Source organism: Tenrec ecaudatus, chromosome 2 (genome assembly GCF_050624435.1).
Source record: "Tenrec ecaudatus isolate mTenEca1 chromosome 2, mTenEca1.hap1, whole genome shotgun sequence".
In the NCBI taxonomy this organism is placed as follows: domain Eukaryota; kingdom Metazoa; phylum Chordata; class Mammalia; order Afrosoricida; family Tenrecidae; genus Tenrec; species Tenrec ecaudatus.
This window is the reverse complement of record NC_134531.1, coordinates 104,987,140-105,014,252: the sequence shown is the minus strand read 5'-3', so window position 1 is coordinate 105,014,252 and position 27,113 is coordinate 104,987,140. Positions and strand designations below refer to the sequence as shown.

At 38.6% G+C, this 27,113-nt stretch overlaps 2 pseudogenes; one reads left to right on the top strand and one right to left on the bottom strand.

Moving 5' to 3' along the window:
• Positions 1–579: 579 nt before the first annotated feature.
• LOC142440058 (phosphomannomutase 2 pseudogene) lies at positions 580–8,251 on the bottom strand (annotated as a pseudogene).
• Positions 8,252–15,193: 6,942 nt separating this feature from the next.
• LOC142440922 (ADP-ribosylation factor 1 pseudogene) lies at positions 15,194–15,927 on the top strand (annotated as a pseudogene).
• Positions 15,928–27,113: the final 11,186 nt, after the last annotated feature.

Sequence of the window (27,113 nt, the reverse complement as noted above, 5' to 3'; positions counted from 1 at the left end):
GAAAGAGGGGTGCAGAGTGCTGAGCCACCGGGAAGATGTCTGGGGAGGTGCAGCTGGCCCTCCTGAAAGCCAGAGCTGACTCATTCATTGCACTGGGTCCGACACTATGGGTCAGCAGTCTCTGAGGACCGCCTCATCCACAGAAAGTGGGGCCTCGTCCAGAAAAGACCCTCAGCCATGCCTAGCCCCAGGACACCCCTCCAGTACCCGGAGCAGAAAAGGGGCTGCACCTCAGGAAGGTCTCTAACCTCAGCCTTGGGTGGCCTGCACCCGCGCCCCCATGCCATTTTGCTCTGTTCGCACAGGACCCTGGAGCAGGTGGGGAGGGCCTGGCTGAGGTAGGAGGAGGTGCTCTGTCTGGAGAAACCTGCCTTCTGGTCCTGGTGGGGGAGGGAGTGGTGTCCCTGGAGTGGAGGTGGGTGGTGTCTCCTTAACCCCCAGCCACGTGTGTGTGACTTCAACAGTGATTTCCAGCAAGGCGCCTCCAGGTTGGGGCCTTTAGACCAGGTACCTCAAAGTCCCCTGCCCCTGCCCATCCGCCCACCCACCTGGGGCAGAGGCCGTTCTCAGAAGAGCCCCTCACAGATGCAGCTCGCGTCCTGGGAGACCGTGACCCTGTAGTCCGGGGTCTGTGAAAATCTCATGGTCATGTCTGCCCGGCATGGTTTTGTCTCTGAGGAAGTAGATGGTGCCACAGTCATGCTCCTCCACGTGTGGGTCGGAGGCAGCACTGGCCCTCTCAGCCCTCAGGGAAGAAGTGGGGGGGGGGCACTTCTGGCAGCCTACGGAGAAGGTCAGGGGCTCCTCTTGGGGGGCATACGTTCAGCATCCTGCTCCGGAATTCGATGAAGGTGTCCTTCTTCTTCGGGAGTTTAATTTTGGCAATGTAGCTCAGGTAGTAGTGAATGACATCTTGAATGAGGACCTCAACCAGGTGACCCTGAACACTCTGTTTACAAAAGAGCGCCCCATCTTTGCATGCTACCAAGCCGTTTTCTGGAAATGCATAATCAAATTTTTGGACCACCTCACTCCCCAGCGGCTCCTGCACGTCCTAAGTCTGAGACATCCACTTCCTCGATTTTGATATTCTGGCTCAATTCCAGTAGAAAGTGGTCCGTCTCCTTGGTGATTTTCTGTCGCGATGGAAGAGGTACAGTGGATCTCAGCAGGAACTCCCGGCATGCAGGGGCGCTCTATTTTTCACCTATTTATATATTTATTTGTCATTCACTTATCATCTTTGGTGAAGTGTCTACTCAAGTATTTTCCCACCTGTAAAATATGGGGAATATGATTCTCCATGTTATTCTATATTTTAAATATGGTTCCACATTTTAAATGTGATTCCTTATATTTATAGATATGCTCATGTTCTACATACTAGTCCCTTGTCAGGTACAGCTATTCCAAATATTTTCTTCCAGTATATATATTTTTTGTTTATTGGTTACTTATTTTTGTTTAGTTTTTTAACATATTGTGATGAGAAGAAATTGTCAATTCTGTTAAAGTCTAATTTCTCAAATTTTTCATTCAAAATGCCTGTTAGAAAATTCATTTAAGGCATTTTGGAAGTCTCTTTTTAGGGAAATTTCAAAGAAAGTGTTTTATTGTGATTGAGGCTTGTGCTACTGACTACTTACAGAGAAGCTCACTTAAAAGATCCCGGGGTTATTGGTCTACATCTGCACCTCTTCTTGCCACCACTCTCTTTCTGGTCCTCAGTCACTTGGTCACATAGTCCCCGGGTTCCTGCCTCTGTCAGCCAGAGAGAGTTCATGTCATTCCATATTATTGTCTGACAGTCTCAGATCTCAGGGTGGTCGTTCCCACTAAATCCTGCACGGCTTTAAAGTTGGACATGGTATGTGCCAGCGTTATATCCTTTCAGGATACTTATTCAATCTGTCAGTGGATCAAATGGAGAAGCTGAATTAAATGAAGAAGAATGCAGCATCGGTAATGAGAGCTGTAAGAGCACTCAGAAAGACAGGACTTTGTACCTCTGTAAAGAGACAGTTTTCAACATTCACGGGGCACTTACACCTTGTCCCGTGAGGCCACGTGGACTTGGTGACTCTGATTTAGGTTTTGTTTTTATGTTTTGTTGATTTGCTGATGAATAGCCTTTCTGAAGGTGAAGGCACTTAAGTCACTTGCTGATTAAGGATAAAGAGTCTGCAATCCTCAGTGTGAAACCCCTCTAAATCTAAAGAAAATTAAAATCTTTACAACTCAACCCATAAACAATATCACGAGATATAAACTAAATTTTTAAAGTGTCAAAGTCTTCATTTTACTTTTCTCCACAATGAATACCTAGGAAACAGTGATTAAGAAAATTAAAAAACCTATTGTAATGGTTAAAACAATTGAATAAGCCATATGTAAAGTATTAAAAAGCAAATAAGTCACTTTCAATTTTTGGTGTTGTTTTTAAGAACATGTCAATCCACAGGTCTGTCTGAATAGGACAGACTGGATGAACTATCTGGATGAAAAACAACGGGACCGACAGTTCCGGGGGGACTTGGGGTGGGGGGTAGGGGGGGGTAAGGAAGTGGTGTTAACAAACCCAGGGACAAGGGAAAAACATGGGACCCCAAAGGGTAGAGAAGGGGGAGTGGCAGGCCTGGTGGGAAATGATCAAGGGTAAGGTTGCTTAGAGAAGAGGTATACTCTAGCCCAGGTGGCAATGAAGCATGGTAGTAGGGCAGGAGGAAGGTCAAGGGAGATGGAGGAAAGAGCTAGGAGTCAAAGGGCATTCATGGAGGTCTAGACAAAGACATGTACATGCAAATATATATAGGAGGTTGGGGAAATAGATCTTTGTGTCTATATTTATAGGTCAAGTATTAAGGTTGCGGAAGGACCTTGGGCCTCTACTCAAACACTCCCTCTATGCATGAATACCTTCTTTTATTAAATTGGAACTCTATGATGCTCACTCTCCCGACACAACAGCTGGAGCCAAAATGGGTGAACAAGTAAATGTGGTGAAGAAAGCTGATGGTGCCCGGCTATCAAAAGAGATAGTGACTGGGGTCTTAAAGGCTTGAAGATAAACAAGCGGCCATCTAGCTCAGAAGCAACAAAGTCCACATGGAAGAACACACCAGCCTGTGGGATCGAGTGGTCCCAAAGGGATCAGTTACCAGGCATCAAAGAACAAAAAATCATATCATTGACTGCACACCTCCATGATAGGATCGCTGAAGACAAATGGGTGCACAAGCAAATGTGGTGAAGAAAGCTGATGGTGCCCGGCTATCAAAAGAGATAGTGTTTGGGGTCTTAAAGGCTTGAAGGTGAACAAGCGGCCATCTCGCTCAGAAACAAATAAGCCCACATGGAAGAAGCACACCGGCCAGTGCGATCACGAGGTGCCCAAGGGACCAGATATAAGGCATCATGCAAAAAAAAAAAAAAAAGATATAAGTGTGTGTATGTATGTGTATATATGTGTATATGTATATATGTATGTGTATATATATATTATATTAAATGAAGGGGGAAGTGCAGAGTGGAGACCGAAGGCCCAAGTGTCGGCCAATGGAGATCCCCTCATAGAGGGGCTTAGGAAAGGAGATGGGTTAATTAGGGTGTGAGGTAGTATCGATGAAGAACACAGCTTTCCCCCAGATCCTGGATGCTTCCTCCCCCCAACTACCATGATCCGAATTCTACCTTGCAGGGCTGGATAGGACAGAGGCTGTGCACTGGTACATATGAGGGTTGGAGATACAGGGAATCCAGGGTGGATGATACCTCCAGGACCAAGGGCGTGAGGGACGATGCTGGGAGAGTGGAGGGTGAGTGGGTTGGAAAGGGGGAACTGATTACAAGGAGCCACATGTGACCTCTTCCCTGGGAGAGGGACAGCAGAGAAGGGGGGAAGGGAGACCCCGAATAGGGCAAGATATGACAAAATAACGAGGTATAAATTACCAAGGGCATATGAGGGAGGGGGGAAAAGGGAGGGAGGGGGGGAAAAAAAAAGAGGACCTGATGCAAGGGGCTTAAGTGAAGAGCAAATGCCTTGAGAATGATTGGGACAGGGAATGTATGGGTGTGCTTTATACAATTGATGTATGTATATGTAAGGATTGTGGTAAGAGTTGTTGGAGTCCCTAATAAAATGTAAATGAAGAAAAGAGGAGAAAAAAATGATTGGGGCAAAGACTGTACAGATGTGCTTTATACAATTGATGTATGTATATGTATGAACTGTGAAAAGAATTGTATCAGCCCCAATAATTTGTTAAAAAATAAAAAATAATTAAAAAAAAAATTATCATAAAAAAAAGAACATGTCAAACATTTTTCTGTATTCTTTATTTACAAACATGCAATATACAGTACAATATGCCATATATACTCGAATATAAGCAGACCTGAGTATAAGCCGGGGCACCTAATTATTTCCTGGGAAACCAGAAAAACTGATTGACTTGAGTATAAGCCTCGGGTGGAAACTGCAGAAGCTATTGGTGAGTTTCAATAATCAAAACAAATGAAATAAAATTACTAAACATTGAGACATCCTTGGGGTAATGTATTTAAACATTTATTTAAAATAAAAGGACAACAAGTCATTTAACATTAGTAAACCAGCACAGTAAGTGGAAAATAGATTCAACAAAAACAATAAGGTATCAACAATGATACCTTAAGAGTACTATTCCCAGAGCTCAATCAGCAACCAAGATAAAATGTAAAGAGTTAAAATCCTTCAAAACTGGATTCCTCATCATCATCCCTATCCCAATGCAGAGCTTCAGCTTGTGTGAGGTCATCATAGACGCTGTCCTCACTGAGATCACCGTCATCACCATCACTGCTGTCATTTTCATTCAAAGCGCAGTCTTCATTGCCATCCATAGCATTACTAATACTACATTTCTAGAAGGCACGTCGCACCATGTCTTCTGGAATGTCTTCCCATGCATCTCAAACCCACTTTGCTATTAACTCTATGTCAGGCTTCATGAGATTTCCTCCTTTTGTTAGTCAGGGTTGACCAGATGACATCCATTCATGCCACATCCTTCCCACACGGTCTTTAAAAAGCTTATTCAAAGATACACTTCGTAGTATGGCTCTGATTGGTTAGATGTGAGTAAACAAACATTCAAAGCCCTACAGTGTCAGCGGGGCTTTGAATGAACAGCGGAGAAATGGCAATCACCCGCCAGAGAGCTAACGGGCCCCAGCGAGATGTTACACTTCGCTGGAGTACCACTGACCCGTGTATAAGCTGAACCTCAGTTTTATAGCACATTTTTTGTGCTGAAAAACTCGGCTTATACACGAGTTTATACGGTAGTAAAATTTTTTTTCCATTTGATATTAAAATTTGAGAAGTACTAAAATCCATCCCGGTATGTTCAATCACTTCACATATACACAAAACCTGACAATGAATAAGTGAGATTTAGAAAAAAATGATAGCTTTAAATCATGATGTTGGAAATGAATATTGAATGTGACATGAATTTCAAGAATGAACAAATTTGTATGAGAAAAAGTAAAACTAGAATGCTCATTTGAAGTTGGAAAAATGAAAGTTTGTCTTACACATTTCAAACATGTCATCAGGAAGGACCTGTCTCTGGAGAAAAACCTTATGCTTATTGAAATGGAGGATCAGTCCCAAAGAGGAAACCCCTCCATGAGATGGATTGACATAGTGCCTGCAACAATGGTCTCCAACATCTGAATAATTGGGAGGATGGCACTGGGCTGGGTTGTGTTGTACATCAAGTGCTACGAATCAGAAGGAACACTATCACATCTAACTACAACCAAGCTGTTTAAGAATATATCAATTATTATTTTTGGTTTTACAACATATTGCAATGTGTTTTTGCAGCTGAAATCTTGCTCAATAAGCTTTCCATTAAAACGAAATGGAAACACAATTAGTTACAAAGCCTGTGATAGTTACAATGCTATCTGGTATGTGAAAAGACTTCGAGGAAAAAAAGACAATTCATACTTGGGGTAAAGGCTTAATCACTTGACAGAGGATCATATCAGTAAAGTAAAATCCTCTTTGGAGAACTGTGAACATAATGGAAAAAAGTCATATATTTACATGCTGTAATAGAGTAGTTTGTAATAACACTCATTTTGAAGTATTGCCAAGGCTTTTGTGAGAAATAATGGCAAAGCTGTGTTACTATGAATAAGAAACAATGATTCTCTTTAGAAATAAAATGAATGATAGAATTGTTTACTACCCTTGCCAGAAAATTTATACTGACAAGTATATTCATATAATTCATGGCATGACATAGAACATTGTAATGACTTGTCAAATAAGAAACATTTTAATTTAAGATAAATTGTGTTTTACTAGCTGGTGCAGTCATCATAGATCCTTGATTAAAGTTCTAATCATCAATTTTTAAATTTAATCTCAGTTTTTAAAATAATTAAAATATGTTATTATATCTTTGATTTTAAAAAGTTTTCACTGGTTGCTGTATTTTTAAGATTATAATCTGGAGAATGATAATGAGATTCCTTACTTCAAGAGGTTTACTAAGAAACATTAATTTTTGAAGAGTAAGGATGCCTCAGATTTTGTGTTGTTTAAATTATGGAGGAAAACCAGTTTCTACATGCTCCACTTAGCAAAGAGTATACATGAAAATGATGGTGTTGGTGTAACTTGTTTAATCGCTTTTTTTGCTTGAATCATGTAATGATTACTATTAATAGAAATTATATGTTGCATGGTCACCCTCTGATTTTCTGATTTCAATAGGTTTGAATCAGGAAAGTGTGGATTAAATAATACGACTGACTGAAATAAATCGATATGCATATCTTCTTTCTATAAAAGGATTCCTATGAAAAATTACAGCATAAATAGTATTTTACTTCTAACTCTTGCTACTTTGATAATGAATATCATTCCAACTTTAAAACATTGGGTAGTAGGCAAAGAATGCAAAATAAAAATATTTTAGTGGTATTGAAACATTAATTTGATATCTATATGACTGTCAATGAAAGGTTTACAGATGGCTTAGTGTGTTAAGCATTGTGGTACTGATTACAAGGTTTGCAGTTGAAAGCCCTTCATCTATGCATGTTTCCTGAGTGAAATATAATGCTGTCTATCTCTGTAAGAGTCGCTGTCTCAGAAATCATAAGAAGCAGTTATACTCTGCCATATAGGGTCTTGATTGCTACACTGGATAGAATGAATATTAATACATTCATAAAAAATAATTATAAAAAACTATTCAATTATACAGTTTAAAATTTCATTATTTAAAAATTAGAGTTTTTAGCTGGTAAAGATTAATATTTAATATTAATTTTATAATTAAGGATTTTAGGGTATCAAATTATTTTAGACCTATTGCCAATTAAATTAAAATAATTTTAAGTATTTGACTATTATTCATTATGATAATGAGAAATATATAAAACCCAAAGAAAAGATCATATTATGATAATAAATAAATTGTCTTAAGAAGCTTTTGTGGCAGTGCTCAAGAATAATCACAATCACAGCTATGTTTCAACCTATTGTTACAGATCTCTGTGCCAGTTAAAAAATAGCAAATATTAAATATGTTTGCCAGATGTGATAGAGTGGTGAATGTATTTTGTCACTCAAGCCTACACTTTTATTATTCTGTTGATTATTGTAATTGAGCTTAAATGAAAAAAATCCTTTCAAGTAGTACAAATTAATTCTAAATCATTTTTACCGTAATCATATGCAACAAAGTGCTTGACATTGTGGAATTGTCACATTTCTTCAAATATGTTGGTATTTTGTGTGTTATCCTTTACTGTGTAAAACCATAGGATAACACTTTAAAATTCATTATGAGAAAAAGAGTCATTTTAGGCAATCTGTAGTAGTAGATCCTCAAGGCAAATGATAGAGCCAATCCTTCTGCTGTAAAAACAGATGGGCTGAAGCAAACATAATCTCTGCTGTGAGTGTGTTAGGCTGTGCCCTCTAGAGGAGTAAAACCAGAGAAACAGATACATCTATGTTTGAGACTATCGTTGAAGACACTCTATCAATGCATCTCTTAGGGCCTTCCTTTTCATTGTGCGTGTAGTTTACCCAATAGTGCCTTCTCCAAGGTGTGGTCTCTTCTGAAAACTTGTCAAAAATATGTAAGGAGAGTCCCGTCTGGCCTTCATTGCCTCTAAGGAGCTCCCTGGCTCCTTGATCAAAGATCAGATGTGCTTTTCCTTTTGGCAGCCAACCCATGGCACTTTCAATATTTTTTCTGCAGAACCATAATTCCAAAATATCAATTTTTCTTTGTTCTACCTTATTTGATGTCTGATTTTCACATCATATGAGGTGAGTGGAAGTACCAAGTCTTCATTTTAAAATACCCGCTTTTCAACCATATGAAGTGGTTTGTGCAGCAGATTTGCCAAAGAACTCTGGACTGCTGGTTCCTCGAGCATTGATTGTGAATCCAAGCAAGACAAAATCCTTGATAACTCCAATCTTTTCTCCATTATCATGATGCTGCCTAATGGCAGTTATGAGGAGTTGGGTCTTTTTTATATTAAGGTGTAATCCATATAGAGGCCGCCATGCTCCCTCTTCATGAGCAAGTGCTTCAAGTCTTGCTCACTTTCAGCGAGTAAAGTTGCGCTGCCTGCATATCACAAGTTGTTCTACAGCCTTCTTCCGATCGTGATGCTGCATTATTTTCATATAATCCAGTTTCTTTGATGATTTTCTCAGCATACAAGTTAAAGAAATATTCTGAGAAGTTAAAACCCTTACACACAACTTTCCTGATTTTAAATCTTGTTCAGTTGTAACAAGCCTCTTGATATAATTGCATAGTTGGCATGAACCCAATGCAAGATTCTAGAGTCCCCAACCTTCTCAAGGCTATCTTTAGTTTATTATGATCGACAAAGTTGACTGGCTTTGCATAGTCAACAAAACACAAATAAACATCTCTCTGATATTGTTTTCTTTCAGCCAAGCTTGCGCTGGCATCAGCAATGATCTTACTTGTTGCATGTCCTCTTCTGATTCTGGACTGAACTTTTGGCATTTCCCGATCAATATATTGCTGCAGCCATTGTTAGCCTATTGTCAGCAAAAAAATTACTTTCTTGTGATATCAATAGTATTGAATTATCATTTGAGCATTTCTTGAGTCACCTCTATCTAGAGGGGGTACAAACACGGGTATCTTTTAGTAAGTTGCCCAAGTAGTTGACTTCCAAATTACCTGGAATAGATGAATGATTTATTCTAGTTGACTTCCAAATTTCCTGGAATAGATTAATGATTTATTCCCATCCTTCTTCATCTTTTTGAAGCATTTGAATTGTTTTGCCATTAATTACTGGCACCTTGTTTGGGGCTCATGCTTTTAGTCTAGTTTGAAGTTCTTCCTTCAGTGCCACTGGTTCGTGCTCAAAGGCTACTTGAAATGTTGTAATGTTGACTATTATTTTTATGGAAAGATTTTGTATTCTTTCCATCTTCTGGTGGCATTTCCTGCATCATTCCAGATGTTGTCCATAGACTCTCTCAATATTGCCACTTGAGGCTTGGATGTTTTATTCAGTTTAAGGTATTCTGAGATGTAGAGCAAGTTCTTCCTTTGGGGTTTTCTCACTCTTGATGTTTCACATGTCTTTTGAAAATTTCATTACCTCTTTGCTCTTGTCACTTTTCCATATGCCTTATATTATCTATGATGAGCAAGGCCCAGAATTTCTTATGACATCCATTCTGTTTGGCTTCATTGGATCTGTTTTAATTTTCTTCAGGTTCAAACTGAATTTACATATGAGGAATTATGGTCTGTTTCACAGCCAGATGCTGGCTTGGATTTTGCTGCTGATATGAAGCTTCTTTGTCTTCTCTTCCCACAGATGTAGTCAAATTTATTTCTGTGTATTCCATCTGGGGATATCCACATGTATGGACACCGTTTGTGATTTTGAAAAAAAAAAGGGGGGTGGCATTTGCAATATAGAAGTCATTGATCTTGCAAAATTCTATCATGTTATCTTCAGCTTAGCTTGTAGCTCCACAATGATATTGTCTGACTATTTTTTCTTTCCTCATTGTTTCTAACACTTGTATTGGAATCACATGCCATCTTGAGTGCATGTTTGATCAGTCTCAGCCAAAGACCATAGTAAAATTCTTCGGTATCTTTATCACAAGCCCTCCTGGTTGGTACAAAAATTTGAACAATAGCTCTACTGATTGGATTTCCTTGAAAACACATAGCTATAAACATCTCACATATGCCATTGTACTTCAAGGTAGCTCTTGAGATGTCTTTTTTGACAAGGAATGCAAAGTCATTCCTCTTGAATGTGTTATTTCTGACATTGTAAACCATAGGCATTAACATCTAGTTATTAACCACTTGTGGTGTTTAGATAAAACAACCTTACTTTCAGGAAAGTGAGGTAGAATTGAAGCACTGACTGATGAAGATCAAGAACTGTACCTTTCAGCATGGATTACAACTCACAATAAAAAAGACCAAAACCTTTACACCGGGACCAATCGGCAGCATCGTGATAAATGGAGAAAAGTTTGAAGCTGTCAAGGAGTTTGTCTTCCTTGGATCTGCAATCAATGTCCATGGAAGCAACAAGCAAGAGATCAAAGACATAGTGCATTAGATACATTTATTTCACAAGACTTCCATCGGGTATTGGAGAGCAAGGATATTGCTTTGAGGAATAAGGTGTGCCTTGCCCAAGACATGATATTTTTAATCACGTTAAATGTATGTGAAACCTCAATATTGAATAAGAAAGACCTTAGAAAAATGGATACATTTGAATTATAGTGCTGGCATAGAATATTGCAAGTACTGTGGACCACTAGAAGGATACACTTATCTATATCAGAAGTAAATTTTGAGTGCTCCTAGGAGACAAGGATGATGAGTTGTCTAACAATTGCCAGGAGAAACCTGTCCCAGAGGAAGGACATCATGTTTTGTAAAGGGCAAACGCTGGGAAAAGAGGGAGGCATCTCAACAGGATGGATTGACGCAGTGGCTGCATTAATGGGCCCAGGCATCAGAGCAATTCTGAGAATGGTTCAGGGTTTTGTTCTGTGGCGCCTCGGGTTGGAAGGTGACTTGAGATTCCATCTGACAGCAGCAATAAGCTCCTTTGTTCAAAGTCCTCTTCTTTTATCAGCCTGAACTTCTGGCAGTTCCCTGTCGATGTAGTGCTGCAACCTTATTTGGATGATCTTAATTACAATTTTACCTGTGTGTGATATCAATGACAAAGTTCTATAGTTTGAGCACTCTGTGGGGTCACAGTTCTTTGGAATGGGCACAGATATGAAACTCTTCCAGTCAGTTGGCCAAGTATCTGACTTCTAAATGTCCAGGCATAGACAAGTGAGTGTTTCCAGTGCTTCTTCAGCTTCCTGAAACATTTCAATTGGCATTATGTCAATTCCTTGTTTTTAGTTAATTCATTCCCTGCAATTTGAACTTTTCCCTTGAGCACCAGTGATACTTGCTCATATGCAACCTCCTGAAATGATGGACGTTCAACTAGTTCTCAATCAGCATATTAACAGGGCCTATTTCTTATGCATTTACCTCAGAGGCAAGGGGAGTGAGAATTCATCGTACCCACTGTGGACATGTTTTCAGGAGAGACTGGTCTGTTGAGAATGATAACATGATTTTTAGGGCAGAGGAATATTGAAAACGAGGCAGGTCATTAAGGGGATATGTTGTCAGGGTGGCTGCAACAATGTAAACCCAAAACCTTCCAATGCAATCAAATACATTTCAAGGGAGATTAGACTGTTTTAAACTTGGAGATCTAATAATAAGTAATATGAAACCACAAAGAAAATGAAGAAACCTCATCACCTCAACAAAATGGATAAAGCTCATTAAAATAAAAAAGAAGAAAATCACAAAAAGAAAATAGTACAATAGATGGACAGAAAAGACAAAAACAAACACAAAAAACTCACAAACAGAAAAACACCAAGAACAACACCAAAAAACACACAGTATAATGTAAGCACTAAATTCATCTATCAAAAAAAAACAACAATGAATGTAGATGTGTTAAATACACTTGTCAAGAAACAGGGATTAACAGATTGTCTCCATCAATATAGACCCTCTTCCCAGAAGAGCGCATGAATGAAGACAACATTGAAGATACAACCTGGAGAGAGTGGCTGGTCTGCTCAGACCACACAGGAGCAAACTAAGAGGGGGAGAGAGAGAGAGAGAGAGAGAGATCCTGGCCACCAAGTCTCCTGGATGACATTCCTGCTTGGAGAAGCCAATACACAGAGAAGACCTTTGGGCTGAGTCCACCAGGAGACATGATGCCCCTCACCAACCTCCAGTGCTAGGGGGACAGTACTGGAGACACAGTGCAGATATTATGCCTAATCTGACCTCCCTCCCCCACGTAACCACGACAACCATCAGAGGGAAACACAAAGGGAGTGCAACAGAGCAGCAAGGGGAGCAAAGCAATTAAGTCCCTGAGGAATCCCGAAAATAGACTTTGGAATCAGTAGTCAGGGCATGACACTTCACCAAATCTGATTGTTTTCCAATCAGAAGGGTCAACAGACAGACCTGAACCTATTTTTAGGCATTTTTTTTCTTTTTCTTTGTATCATGTTTATCCATATAAGATACTCAGTATAACAGAGTATCTTATAACAGAGCCAAACAATTAATGGAGAAAATAACAGAGCCAAACAATTAATGCAATCTATCATCTAAATAAAACAAAAGAGTCTACAAAGTCATATAGTCTATTTTGTATCTGTTAATTCATAAATGACACTTGACAAAATCTAATACCCATTCCTGCTAAAAACACTCAACAAAATAGGAACAGAAGGAAATTCTTTACCATAATCAAAGAACTGCATGAAAAACCAATTTGTTTTTGCTCAATGGAGAAGAAACCGAAAGCATGCATCTTGAAAATGGGAGCCAGACATGGATATCCTCTATGTCACTTTTACTCAATATTGTACTGGACATGTTAGCTAGAGCTACTAATAAGATAACAAAAATTAATTAAAAGTACACAAATTGTCAAAAAATAATTAAAAATCTCTTTATTTGCAGATGATATTATAATAGAAAACCCCAACACAACAAAAATAGTTGCAAATAACTGAAATATTTGGCAATGCAGGGGGGAACAAAACCAACATACAAAAATCAAATGGAGGTATGCAAATGAAGAGAGCTCTGTAAATGAAAGCAAAAAAACAATACCATTCACAATAGACCCCCAAAAGATGAAATACCTAAGAAGAAAATTAGTCACATAAGCAGACTTGTACAAATAAAAGCATCAAACATAACAATATCAAAAAACCCCTAAAAATTGAAAAGAAGATATCATATTCATGGATAGAAAGATATAGTGAAAATGTCAATACCACTCAAAGTGATCTATAAATATAGCTCAATTATTATCCAGATATCATAATCATCTTCTAAGGATGGGAAAAGTAACCAGAAATTTTATATGTCGAGGAGGGGGGCACAGGGTAGGCAAAATACACCAAAAGGAGAATGAAAATGTAGGAGGCCTCTCAGTTCCTAAGCACAAAATATGTTGTGCAGCTGCAGTAGACAAACAGCTAGTTCTGGTACAACTGGTGATCTATAGAAAATATCGATCAATGAAACAGAATACAGAAATATTTCCTGCTCCTTCTCCATCCTCACAATTATTGCTGTGTCTGAGTCCAGGGTTATATCAGCCATGTTAATGTCTCATTGAAGATTTACGATTTTTTACTGAACATGTACTTTACAAACCATGGTATTTTTCTAAAGGGACTGGTCCCTTTTGATAATATGCCCAAAGCACTTGAGTAGAAGTCTAGCCGTTCTTGCTTCCAAGGTACAGCTAGCTCTACTTTTTCCAAGATGTATTGGTTCACTCTTCTGGAAATCCATGGAATAGTTAATATTCTTGGCCAATAGCATAATACATAAGCATCAGCTTATCTTTGGTCTGTCACATTGATTGTCTAGTTTTTGAATGCCTACAAAGTGACTGATAATATCCTGGCTTAGATCAATTACACTTTCATCTTCATAGTCACCTTTGCCTTTCCACACCTTGAAAAGGTAATTTTTGCACCAGACCCACCTGAAACAATATGTCTTTTGTTTTTTTTTAGTTGGTGAGATTCGTTCTCTCATCCTGTGGACATGTGGTCAAGAGAGACCCATTTCTGGAGGACTTCCTACTTGGTAAAGTAGAAGAGCTGCTAAAAAGAAAATAAAATCCTTAAAGAGCTGGACTGAGATAGGGGCTGCAACACTGGGCTCAAGAACAGGAAAGACTGGGAGGCTGGCCCCAATAGCAAATATTAAGTGGATGCCTGCCCCTCCCCGCAGAAGAGTTTGTTTCAAAGGACGACATGGATTCTGCAGCTCTGGGAGAGGGGCATGTCTGATCAAAGCACACAGGAGCAGATAAAGGGGGAGGAGGAGAGAGTGGAGCACAGCCTGGCCCACCAGGCCGTGAGGATTATGTTTCTGATTCAAGCAGTCAGTCCACAGAGAGGACAACATGGCTGGCCCCACAAAGAGACATGATGCCCCTCAGTGCCCATGGCACTACAGGGGACAGCACCGGAGACACAGTGTGGGAATTGCACCTGACCTGATCCCACCACACCAAGGCAAAGCACTGGGGGAGTGCAGCGGAACAGCAAGGGAATGGAGCGGCAAGGTCCCCAGGGAATGCTGAAAGTGGACTTTGGGATCAGGGCGTGGTGTCCAACAGACTAGAGTGGAGAACACCCCTAAAGGCCAACAAGCGATCCTTGAACTAAATATAAGCTTTTCTTTCTTGATGTCTTTGTTTTGTTCTATGTCAGTGGTTTGTTTCTGCTGTATACTTTTGCTTTGTTTTCCTCTGTCTTGCTTCTGTGCATGTTCTTATCAGGTGTCTAAATAAGATAGGCTGAATCAACTATCTGGAGTAAAAACAGCGGGACAACAGTTCTGAGGGGTCTTGGGATAGGGGGAGGTGTGGGTAAGGAAGTGGTGTTAACAAACCCAGGGACGTGGGAGCGAAACCAATGCCTGGCTCCCAGCAGCAGCAGCAGCCGCAGCAGCCGCCCGGCTGCCCGGCCGCCGAGAGGTGTCTCTGGCCAGTGTTGATTTGACCAGCCTGCAAGCATGGGGAATATTTTGCTAACCTCTTCAAGGGCCTTTATGGCAAAAAAGAAATGCGCATTCTCATGGTTGGCCTGGATGCTGCAAGAAAGACTACTATTCTATACAAACTGAAGCTTGATGAAACAGTAACCACTCAAAAACATCAGCTTCACTGTGTGGGAAGTGGACGGCCAGGATAAGATCAGGCCCCTGTGGTGCCACTACTTCCAGAATACGCAAGGTTTGATCTTTGTGGTTGACAGCTATGACCGGGAGCGGTGAATGAGGCCCGTGAAGAGCTTATGTGGATGTTGGCAGAAGACGAGCTCAGGGATGCTGTCTTACTAGTGTTTGCTAACAAGAAGGACCTTCCCAATGCCATGAATGCTGCTGAGATCACAGATAAACTGGGACTGCACTCCCTGCGCCACAGGAACTGGTACATTCAGGCCACCTGTGCCACCAGTGGAGACGGGCTTTATGAAGGACTGGACTGGTTGTCTAATCAGCTCCGAAACCAGAAATGAGCCAAAACCTGTCCTCCTCCCTTTCTGCCTCCTCTCCCTCCTCCTCCTTCTCTCCGTCCTCTGCTTTACTCTCATGTGGCAAACTGTGCGGCACTGTGGTGTCGAGTGCCAGAAGCTGTCTCCATGGGTTTGGTCACAGTGTGTATGCACCATGCTGTAAATGTGGCAGACGCAGCCTGCAAACAGGTTTTTTATTTAATGTAAATAGTTTTTGTTTCAAAAAAAAAAGTAAAGAAAGAAAAAAAAAACCCAGGGAGAGGGAACAACAAGGGATCCAAATTGATGGTGAGGTGGGAGTGCCAGGCCTGGTAGGGAATGATCAAGGGTAAGGCAACAAAGAGGTATAGCTTTAACCCAGGTGAAGACAGAGCATGACAATGGGGCAGGAGGAAAGTCAAGGGAAATAGAGGAAAGAGCTAGAAGGCAAAGGCATTTATAGAGGTCTAGACAAAGACATGTACATATGCAAATATATATGAGGATGGGGAAATAAATCTATGTACCTATATTTGTAGGTTTAGTATTAAGGTGGTGGAAGGACCTTGGGACTCTACTCAAGCACTTCTTCAATGCATGAATACTTTCTTCTATTAAATTGGCATTCTATGATGCTCACCCTCCCGACACAACCACTGAAGCCAAAGCAAGTGAACAAGCAAATGTGGTGCAGAAAGTTGATGTTGCCTGGCTATCAAAAGAGATAGCATCTGGGGTCTTAAACGCTTGAAGATAAACAAGCGGCCATCTAGCTCAGAAGCAACAAAGCCCACATGGAAGAAGCACACCAGCCCGTGTGATCACATGGTTCTGAAGGGATCAGTTATCAGACATGAAAGAAAAAAATTCATGTCATTGAGTGCACACTTTCATGAATGATCTCTGAGGACAAACGGGTTTATAAGCAAATGTGGCGAAGAAAGCTGATGGTGCCCGGCTATCAAAAGAGATAGTGCCTGGGTCTTAAAGGCTTGAAGGTGAACAAGCGGCCATCTAGCTCAGAAGCAACAAAGCCCATATGGAAGAAGCACACCAGACTGTGTGATCACGAGGTGCCAAAGGGATCAGGTATAAGGCATCATCAGAAAGAAAAAAAATCTTACCACAGTGAATGAAGGGTGAAGTGCAGAGTGGAGACCCAAAGCCCATTTGTTGGCCACTGGAGATCCCCTCACAGAGGGGTCTAGGGGAGGAGATGAGTATGTCAGGGTGCGATGTAGCACCGATGAAGAATACAGCTTTGCTCCAGTTCCTAAATGCTTCCTTCTCTCTCCCCGCCCCCCCTCCCAACTACCATGATCCGAATTCTACCTTGCAAGTCTGGATAGAGCAGAAGATGTACACTGGTGCAGATAGGAGCTGGAGGCACAAGGAATCTAGGGCAGACGATCACTTCAGGGCCAGGTGTGTATGGGCAATACGGGAGGGTAGAGGGTGAATGGGTTGGAAAGAGGGAACTGAGTACAAGGATCTACATGTGACCTCTTCCCTGTGGGACGGACAACAGAAACGGGGGTGAAGAGAGATACCGGACAGGGAAAAAAGAGGACTTGATGCAAAGGGCTTAAGTGGACAGCAAATGCTTTGAAAATGATGAGTCCAAAGTATGTACAGATGTGCGTTATACAATTGATGTATGTATGGATTGTGATAAGAGTTGTATGAGTCCATAATAAAATGTTTTTAAAAAAAATTTGACTGTGTATGAAAATAGTTAGTCCATTTGGTTATTCAAAATGATCTACAAATATAATACAATTATTATCCAAATATCATCACTATTCTTCTAAAGGATGGAAAAAGTAAACAGCAATTTTATATGGAATGGAGGGAGACACATGGGATCATTCCATGAAGTTGGGACCAGAAACAACAATAGCAACAAGTGCAAAACCTAGACTATGTCCTGCTGCCACTATCAATTGCTCCCAAAAGGATCTCTAATGAAGTGAAGTTCTTGGTGTGGACCTTTTATCCATAGTCTTTGTAATTCCCACCTACTCACTGTGTGGGGAGCAAGCAAATATGGTGCAAAGTACTCTTATTTACATATTTGTCACTTTTTCAATTTCACTAAATATCAAGAAAGGAGAATCCTACAACCATAGAGAAACGAAAGCCATGAGTGAAATGGCAGAGAAGCAATACAGTGTAATGAAGACCTTTATATTAAAAGCAATAGCAATTTACCTGATTATGATATAAGAATTAAAAATAATTTCTCACTCTATTCTAAAGGCAATATAATTTTTTGATGTACTTATTCCTTTACTTAATTTCTATTTCACCTTCCTTTACAGGGAGTTTACTTGTGTACTGTAAAATCTGATTAAAATCTTTTTAAAATCAGGGTTTTATGCTTCATTATGAATAATCTGCAAACATATTTAAACAAGTTAAATATTCTCTGCAACTCATTACTGCTTTTCCCTGATGCACTATTCTTCCTTCCCTGTATCTGCTCTCCAGTCTTTACTTTAGGGAATATCTTACAAGGGAACTCAAGGTGACAAAGCTTATTCTTTAATCCTCACAGATAGAAAGAGAATGAAAGAAAGGGAGGGTGTGTGGGTGTGTATTTGCAATAAATAATTGATAAGTCCATGTGATTCTAGATTAGCAACATGTAATGTGGTATTTACTATCCCAGTTTTTTTAGATTAAACAGAGCATGACCTATAGGTATTAGAACCTTGGAAGCAAATAATAATTCACATAGAAATTTTTTGGTTAGTTACCAGACTCAAAGAAGTCCATGAAAAGTAATTATTATTATTATTATATTTACAAACCTTTGGTTTAAAAACAGATCTCATCTTTTTCTTGTTGTAGTTTAATAGCATTTCTACCTACATTGAGAAAGTCCAAAAAGCATTCTATCCAAATTCAAGAAATTGACCCTACAGTAGCCTATTGTGATGCTAAAGGAAAAGTATCAGTTGGGATTGTCTACATTTGGGCAGATACAACTTGATATTAAGTAAGACAGACTATGCTTGACCCATGGTTAATAAAACCATAGGTTGACAATACAGTTCCTAAGAGCTGCATAACCTTCCATCATTCCACATTTGAGGAGTCGGGTGTCTTCTATCAGAATGATAATATTTTACACTGCTGTCATTACAGTGTCATTTGTTAAGCTCCTTCCATTTCAGGCGCTCTCTACTGCCTTATAGGTTTGAATGCGTATCTCTGTCGGCTAGATGACAAGGACGTTGCTCTGATTTTAAATGCATGTGTACTTGCTGCACAAGCAATCAAGCAGATGACACCGCACACTTTATTCGTGCTCAGGGGTCATCCCAGGCAGAGGGCAACTCTGTAACAGTTAATAATAACAAGGACACTAGAAATATCAAAAATCATGCCTCACACTTTAACGGCCTTTTCGAATTATGCTGGAATATTGAAAAAAGCAGCATCACAAAGATTACTAGTATTCATAGTATGAGGACTGAAATATGTGATGTATGTATTAAAATTATTTGAAGTGAAACGTTTATAGATTCATGCAGTTGAAAATATTTTCACTTAACGCAAAATGGAAGGAAGGCACCAAGAAAATGAACCAACTGGGAGCTAGGAAACCTAGAAAACACCCTCAGCAAGTTGACCTCAATGACCCGAAAGAGGGAACCGAGTACAAGGATCTACATGTGACCTCCTCCCTGGGGGATGGACAACAGAAAAGGGGGTGAAGGGAAACGTTGGGAAGGGCGAGATATGACAAAGTAATACTAATTTATGGATTGTCAAGTGTTCGTGAGGGAGGGGGGAGCGGGAGATAGGGAAAAAATGAGGACCTGATGCCAAGGAATTAAATGGAGAGCAAATGTTTTGAGAATGAGGGCAATGAATGTACAGATGTGCTTTACACAATGGATGGATGTATATGTATGGATTGTGATAAGAGTTGTATGAGCCCCAATAAAATGCTTAAAAATGCTCTGCAATGAAGAAATAAAAAATTAACAGGACAATTTTATATCGTTTAGGTGGAAATATTTCCTTGCATTTTCTCAGTGAAGTGTTTCATTTAACTTCAAGGCCTTGTAAATAAAGACTAAAAATGTAGATTTCTTCCTAAACTATGCATATTTATGGTAGCTTTATTAGTACTGATGTACAAAATTCCATTGAAGACTTTGTTCATCCTATTATTTTTTTTCTGATTTTCCCTATCCCTTTTAAGAACGTATAGTGAAAAAAATCTGCAAAGGCCCTTTTAGAATAAAATTATGTGTCCTAAGTTTGTGATTTGTGTTAACATGTTTCAGAAACAGCAGATTAAACTGAGGAGAACACGATTTCAAGCTCTGTTGTTAGTAGTTGCCATTGACTCTGTACCAACTCATACTGCGCTGTCCGGGACAAATTACAAACTGATATCTTTGGATCCATTGTTTCAGCCACTGTGTCAATCCATGTTAATGAAGTTCTTTCTCTTTCTCTTTCAGCCTCGGATTTGTCAAGCATGATGTTTTACAAGTCTACATTTTGGATTTTGGAAATTAATAAAATATATGAAATTAATATATCTCTGAAAGGATATTGGTCAGATATTGTTTTTTCCACTTCCATTTTCAAATCCCATTTTTGGTTCATTATCACAATGATAAGAGTCTAATTGTTAGTATGTTTTTTTAACTTTCTGTATTATGTTTGCATTCCTTTTTAAAAAACAGAGAGCAAGTTAATGGTTAGTGATATTTTGACACATATAAATTTCTCACATGTATTGAAACTAATTTTCTAATTCATATTTTGTTATAGTGATTATATTCCTATAAGAAAACAAAAATTTGTGATTCTCATGTACTTACATTTTAAATGTGCACAAATCAAATAATTAGAGATTATGTCTATAAAGAAGACATACTACCCTCTCATTTACTAATGTACATTACATAATATGTAACTTAATTAGCCAAACTCAATAATACATAATGCAGGTAAATGATAATGAGCATTTTTTAAGTACAGAGAAACCATGCAGATTTATTTCATTAATTATATTAGATTAGAATTATATTAAATAGGTTACTTACTAGTCCACTCTAGGATTTCATTAAACTAGGTGATACTGGTTCATCACAAAGAATCTATTAAATAATCCTCATAAAATGGCAAATAATAGGCAGCTTCAAACATTTAAAATAGACCATCACATGAAAATAACAACAACTAAAAATATTCTTGTTCAACTAATGGTCAGGGAGCATTTCTGCAAAACAATTACAGTTATGTTCATATAGTCTCATGTAGAAAAAAAGGAATATTCTCACAATTCCATAAAACCAATATACCAATTATTTTATGACACTTAGAAAATTATTCTCATAGTTGCTTTCTATAAACTAAACACCATTTTAATATGAATTTGAGCATAAACAAGACAAGATATGCTCTGGATAGCATATATTCATTCGAAGTTCAGTGTCCACTGTGGTTCACACACTAAAAAATAATCTTGAAAACATATTAAGGAAAAACAAGAGAAAAAGATGTAATGTCAGGTTTCATAGATCTTACTAAATGGATTCTGTAGAAATGTGAAGATTAGGAAAGATTTGTATAAGATTATGGTAATTTATTTAGTTTTATTATTTACTGTAATCTTTTGTGTTTTTATTCAAATAATGTTTTATAATTTTGATTTTCTGCAGTTTTTTGGAAATCTTATAGAAATCATTTCATCATTTGTGTTATAAAACTAATAAAATATAGTAAAATTGTACTTCCATATTACCAATCATTTTATGCAAAAAATAAGCTCTTTCACTATAATACAGATTTAAATTTTAATAGTGTATCTTATTACACATTGAATTGACATTGGCAATTAAAATAACAATGGCAATTTTTAGCAACCATTATTTTTAGGTTTTAAATTTAATTCTGAATTTAAATAGTAATATTTTACAGGTAATCAGTATTAAATACATTTTTTCCGATATTGCAAATATACTCCAAAATTCTACTATTACTCTTCTGTATATTATTAATAAATTGTGTAGATGGAGGCAGATGAAGAGCAAATACACAATAAGAATTAGTATGTAATGATTTATAATGTCTTTTAATTAAAAGTATAAAAGAAGAAATATAATGATTACAGATACTGAAAATGATTCAACTCTTATAAAAAGAAAATATTAATATTTAATTACAATATAACTGGTTTAAAATGACCGACTGTGGGATTTTCTCCCTATTGCATTTAATTTCATTCATATTTTTTAATACTTTTTCCATATTTTCTCTTTTTCAAAGTTTATCTCTTGGTTATAATTTTTTAAAATAAATAACTTTATTGGGGGCTTTTACAGCTCTTATAACAATCCATACATCAGTTGTATCAAGCATATTTGTACATAGGTTGCCTTCATCACTTTCAAAACATTTTCTTTCTACTTGAACCCTTGGTATCAGCTCCTCTCTTTTCCCTTTCCTCCCCCACTCTTGTGACCACTTGATACATTGATCCTTGCGATCTGTTCCCCCTATCTACCCCTTCTCCTCACACCCATGCTTTCACTACTCCCATTGTTGTTCCTGAGGGTTTTATCTGTCCTGATTCCGTGTTTTGAGAGCTCTTATCGGTACCAGTGTACATGCTCAAGTCTAGCTGGGTTTCTAAGGTACAACTGGGGTCATGATAGTCGGGGGTGGGGGTGGGGAGCATTAAAGAAATAAAAGAATGTTGTGTGTTTATTATTGCTATACTGCATCATGACTGGATAGTCCCCTTCTGTGACCCTTCTGTGAAGGGATGGTCAATTGTCTACAGATGCTTTAGGTCTCCATTCTGACCCCTCTCGTACACATCAATATGATTGTTTGCTAGAAGATACAGCATCTGGATCTCAAAGGCTTGATGTTAAAAAAGAGGCCATCTAGCAGGGAAACAACAAAGTCCACCTGGAAGAAGCACCAAGTCTGTGATGAAGAGGTGTCAAGCTATCAGGCATCAGGCTTTGGTTACAATGTTTTTGAAAAGACTCAAAAATGTATGTCAGAGAGCACTATTCATTATTTGTTAAAATATTGAATTATTTTTTAGGTGCACTGTTTTATTTATTTTTAAACATTTTATTAGGGGCTCATACAACTCTTATCACAATCCATACATATACATACATCAATTGTATAAAGCACATCTATACATTCTTTGCCCTAATCATTTTCAAAGCATTTGCTCTCCACTTAAGCCCTTTGCATCAAGTCCTCTTTTTTCCCCCTCCCTCCCTGTTCCCCGCTCCCTCATGAGCCCTTGATAATTTATAGATTATCATTTTATCATATCTTGCCCTATCCGGAGTCTCCCTTCAACCCCTTCTCTGTTGTCCGTCTCCCAGGGAGGAGATCACATGTAGATCCTTGTAATCGGTTCCCCCTTTCCAACCCACTCACCCTCTATTCTCCCAGTATCGCCCCTCCCACCCCTGGTCCTGAAGGTATCATCCACCCTGAATTCCCTGTGCCTCAAGCTCCTATCTGCACCAGTGTACAACCTCTGCCCTATCCAGACTTGCAAGGTAGAATTCGGATCATGAGAGTTGGGAAGGAGGAAGCATCCAGGATCTGGGGGAAAGCTGTGTTCTTCATCGGTACTACATCTCACCCTGACTGACTCATCTCCTCCCCTAAACCCCTCGGTGAGGGAATCTCCAGTGGCCGAGGAATGGGCTTTGGGTCTCCACTCTGAACTTCCCACTTCATTCACTAAATTTATACTATCACGCACATTCAAAGAAACTAAGGAATCATGCATTTCTCTCTTTTTCTTATCATTTTCCTCATTTAATTAGGAGTAGCTCCTCAATTCATCACTACGACCCTGGCTGCCTTTCACCATCACCTTCTAGCATGTGCATGCTTATTTTGAAGGGCATCGGGCATTTAAAATCTGTCTAGGAACCATGGATTATAAATTTATTTTGTTGGCAACATTACATTTTATAGTTATGCTAAAAAACAATATGTATTCCTATGCAAATGAGATTTTTTAAAAAATTAACTTCCTCTCTTTCTTACAGTTCTGCATGTAGAATACATAGGTAAGTTCCGTTCTTTGTAGTCTACAGATGCATGTATTTTATAGACATGCCATGTTTCATACTTGATGGAGTCTTCATTAATCAAAATATGTTCTGCAATTTAGATGCACCTTTTTCAGAAAGAGGTCGTAGAGAAAAATATATAACATTTTTAATCTATTGCTATGGAATGGGGTTTAATTTTTTAAAATATAGTCCTTTTTTGTAATGCATTTATATTCAAACCCTGCTTGCTGAAAACATCTTGATTCCAAACTCTATACTATGTTTAATGATTCACTTCCTCTATGATTTAAATACAGCTTTCTTCTTCATAATTGCTGGACATTAGAAAGTTCTAGCTATTCCCAAGGAGCTTTTTTACTCCCCTAAATATTAACAACCTTGCATATCCAAAGGGGCTGTTCTATTCTGTACTATGAATTAGAATTGACTTGATGGCTAATGAGTTTGCTTTTGGATATTAAGTGACAAGGAGCCTAATGGTGTAGTGAGTTACAACTTGGGCTACTAATCGTAAGACCAGCAGTTTGAATCCCCCAGCCTTTCTGTAGGAAAAATATGAGACTTTCTGTTCCAGTAGATTTACAGGTCAGAGTTGTACTCTGTCTTATGTGCCTCTGTGAATCAGAATGGGCTTAGTAGCCATGTCTTATTTCACAGTCCTTACCAAAGAATCATTAATAGTGTAATTGTTAAGTGCCCAGTTGCTAGCCAAATTATCATTTGTTTCAAACACCAGACACTCTGTGGGAGAAAGTAAGGCGTGGCAGCCTGCTTCTGTAACGATTTTGGCTTAGGAAAACCTATGGAACAGTTCTACTCTGCCTTATAGAGTCACGATGAACTTGAATCAATTGGATAACACCGGGTATGCTTTTGGCTTACTAAAGGATCCAGGCTGCTATAAGTGGTTTGCATGTGAACTGAAAGGTTGTCGGTTTGAATGGACTGGTAGCTCCCTGGAAGAAAACTATCATTCTGCTTCTGTGAAGACAATAGCTAAAAACAAACCAAGGAACACTGAAAACAAAGAGTGACTTGGGAGAAGTTCTACTCGCCAACACATGTGGTCTCCATGCATTGGGTGGCATAGTATAGTAAAATTATTTGTTATCTGAAATTTAGCAATCATTTTTTAATTTTGTAAACTATGTCACTTCTATTTATTATCCAGCACTAATAAACAAAAACCATGCTATTTAAGAAGTAAGTATATAGAGTTAATAATATTATACATTGGCACATATTCTAGCTATATATTAAATGGTAATGACATCTCTCCCTCACTTTGCTTTACAAAAAACGAAAAGCAAACTGACAAGTATACAACTTCATGTTACAAATTGGTGGAAACTTTCCCACAATTTTTGTGTATTAGCATTTCACACAAGTAGAATAAATAAATAAGTAGATAAATAAAAAATGGTGTAATGCTTTCTCTTGTCTCATGTCCCTTTCTTGTATTGTGATACATCAAGACCCATGTATATTATTGTGATATATTGTTCATGAGGGAATAATTATAAATATAATTAATACCTCCCTTCTCCCCTCTTTTGACTCCACACAATGGCTATATTTATTTCCTCTCTGTCCTGTACCATCAATCTCTATTTTAAAATGGTAAAGCTAGATGAAATAACTTAAAAGAGGCTGTCACTAAATTAAAGGAGATTATATTAAAAGTAGGAAATTTTCAAATAGGAAAACTCTACAAGATCCATCCAACAACTTATTTCATGATGAAAAACATTAGTGGAACTTAATCCAAATTGAATCATCTTCCCTGGGAAATGAGACTTTATGAATATGTGGGAACAAAGGACAGCCAGTGTGTCTTAGGTACAGCTGCCAAAGATGAGATTCTGCTCCAGGGCATATTCATTTCACTAGTTAAGTGCTACTTGAACTAATAGCAATTTCTTAGGTGAAAAGAATTTTGATCCTATTCTTATTTTTCCATTATGGAGTTTTGGCATTTCATCAATTGGCATAGACGACCACATTGTGCTGAGATTTTTCAGGTATTTTGCACAGAATATGGAGGTGTGCTTTTATCTATAAAATAAACCCTCCGTTCAGGCTGGGATTTTTTTCTCCGAAAAGAAGTGAAGTTGATTACCTGGCATGGGTCCTTCATCACTACTAAAGAAAAAAGGGATGTTAAAAAAATAACAACAAAAAAACCAAAACGAAGGACACTGAAGCCCCTGGGGAAATAACGAAGTATAAGTGCTGCAGAGAGAAGCCCGGAATGGAATCATATGTCTTCCGTGAGGACCTCAGGAATAACAATCCATGAGTGATGGGACTTATTGCAAGTGGCAAGTGTGCTATGGGAACAAGTATTAAAAAAATGCTGTACTGTGAAGGATACCTTTTCATGTCCACTGTCTCCTTCCTTTTCTTCAAAGATCATTTCTCCTCTTTCCCTCCATTGCTCCTCTTTCCAAACAACAATACATATTAATGTGGACCTAATATCTGCCAATACTGAAAGGTATAGATTTGAACAGACACAATACCTGATCACAGTGTACATTTGGGGTTACGTTTGGTTGTTTTTAAAATGAACACTTACACACTATAGAACCAGCAACAATAGTAATATGGAGGGGATCCTCCCAAAAAGAAGATGCGAAACAGGGACCTTTTTCTCCAGGAAGTTATACTTTGAAGGCAGGACTGGAATTATCAAAGAAGATGAGTAAGAGAAGCCCGTTACATGGGTTATAATATGTAACAAATAATAAGAATCTGAAACTTAAGAGATTTTGTGGTATTTAATACTGATATCAGAAAAAATGTGCAGCATAAGATTATGGAGAACCATGTAATTTTTATTAAGGAATATGGATTTTGTACTCATTTATTTTAAAAAGCAAATGAAGATATGCAAGCAAGGAAAACGACCTGATTCTGTGAGCACTGTAAGTGTCCGTGTAACAAATGGTATTGGTGAAAGAGTTTACAGGTTGCTTTGCCAATTGGGCCATCATCTGTCTGTCAGACTTCCTACTGTCATGATTTGTGGGTTGCTCCGATGCTGTAAGTTACGTCACCGGCATTTCAAATACCCCCAAGGTCACCCGAGTGTGCAGACTTCAGCTGAACTTCCAGAGAAGGAGCACTATACAGGAGGACAAGGTTGTATATTTCTGAGAAAGCAGCCACTGAAAATCTTTTGAGTCGCAGAAGAACACTGTGGGAGATATTACAGGAAGATGAGCACCACAGGTCGGAAGGTAAAATACAACCGAGGAGAAGATGCCCCTCAACGCAGGCTAGACCATAATCACGTTGAGGGAGGAAAGCTGTGGCAGTAAGCTCTGAGACCT